The 1,429-nt window shown below is 39.3% G+C and overlaps 1 non-coding gene across 1 annotated transcript; it reads right to left on the bottom strand.

The window, feature by feature from the left end:
• Positions 1 to 842: 842 nt before the first annotated feature.
• LOC123232820 lies at positions 843 to 970 on the bottom strand. Its single transcript, XR_006505320.1, has one exon. It is a non-coding gene; the product is annotated as a U6atac minor spliceosomal RNA (small nuclear RNA).
• Between the last annotated feature and the right edge of the window lie 459 nt (positions 971 to 1,429).

The raw sequence follows: 1,429 nt of genomic DNA, 5'->3' as shown, positions 1-1,429 counted from the left end.
CCTTCCATTTCTGAATCTGACTATGACTTTTTGTCAAGACCTGGAAGGGATCCTGGAAGCCAGAGGCCAACTTCCTCATTTTATAGATATAGAAACTGAGGAAACTTCTTTTATTAGCATTGGGTAGGAGAAAGAGCAGCAACTAATACTTCTTAGGGAGCTTTACATTTCTCCTTTGTCCCTCATCATTTCTGTAAGGATGTAGAAGAAAACTCCTTTCCAGAGTGGATTATCTATTTGTCAGTGAAGGAGCCAGGAAAAAGAAGCAAACAACTTTGCCCACAACTTTGGTGTAACTTGCTTCTATATCTTTTCTCTTCTGGTTCATCCTAGTAGGCAAAGGAGGATTTGAAAATCTAAGAAACCCTGGACCTCTGGAGTCATTTAATAGTTATTAGACAAATAAGCATTTCCTGATTTATATCTTAGATGTCACAAATAAAACTCCATAAAGTATATTGAATAGGTGAAGTTTCTGACCAAAGGTCTTGAGTCTTTCTCCAGGGGGAATCATCTCAAGAAGGAAACTTAGGGGGCAGCTGGGTAGCTCAGTGGATTGAGAGCCAGGCCTAGAGACGGGAGGTCCTAGGTTCAAATCTGACCTCAGACACTTCCCAGCTGTGTGACCCTGGGCAAGTCACTTGACCCCCATTGCCTACCCTTACCACTCTTCTGCCTTGGAGCTCCAAGACAGAAGATAAGGGTTCAAAAAAAAAAAGGAAACTTAAAGAGACTTCTAGACTAATTCTATCATTTGAAACACAGAGAGGTTGTGATTTGTCCATTGTCATACACAGTAGATCTAGGATTTGAGCCAAGGTCCTTTGCAAGTTTTATAATTAAACCAAGAATGGTTAAATGCCACAGAGTATAGTAGAGGCAGTCTTAATGATATATATGGTAAAGATGAATAGGACCTTTTCCATCCTTAGCAAGGGGAATGCTAACCTATTCTCCCTTCATTCTTATCTACCATATTATTCTCCATTCTTATCTACTATAATTTGGGTTGTCTGGGAATCAAAATTTTCATAGGGAGAAAAAGTGTGATAAAAAAAATCACTGCAACAAAATCAGATAAATACACACAAAAAATATTGAGAAGCAACACAGAAGCAAATGATGTTACTGTTATGATTTTGTTAAAGTTAATATACATGTTAATCTTAAGTGTCTTGCAGGGTCCAGCAGTACAGTGTCCTGTGAAGACCAATAGAGCAGGATCCAGTGGGACCCATAAGGCCAGCAGAAGATTGGCCTATCAAACAGAGACTATGAGGCTGGTGTTTTGACTACATGTATTCCCTGTATATGGGCCTCTGCATATGTGTGCATATTTTCTATGTGTATGCCTCTCGATGTGTATTCCCTACATTCATTGATTCTTTTCCATTAACACTAAACTTGTGAGGGTGTCACAGGTTGATGG

Source organism: Gracilinanus agilis, chromosome 1 (genome assembly GCF_016433145.1).
Source record: "Gracilinanus agilis isolate LMUSP501 chromosome 1, AgileGrace, whole genome shotgun sequence".
NCBI classification, from domain to species: Eukaryota; Metazoa; Chordata; class Mammalia; order Didelphimorphia; family Didelphidae; genus Gracilinanus; species Gracilinanus agilis.
This window is presented reverse-complemented; position numbering and strand designations above follow the sequence as displayed.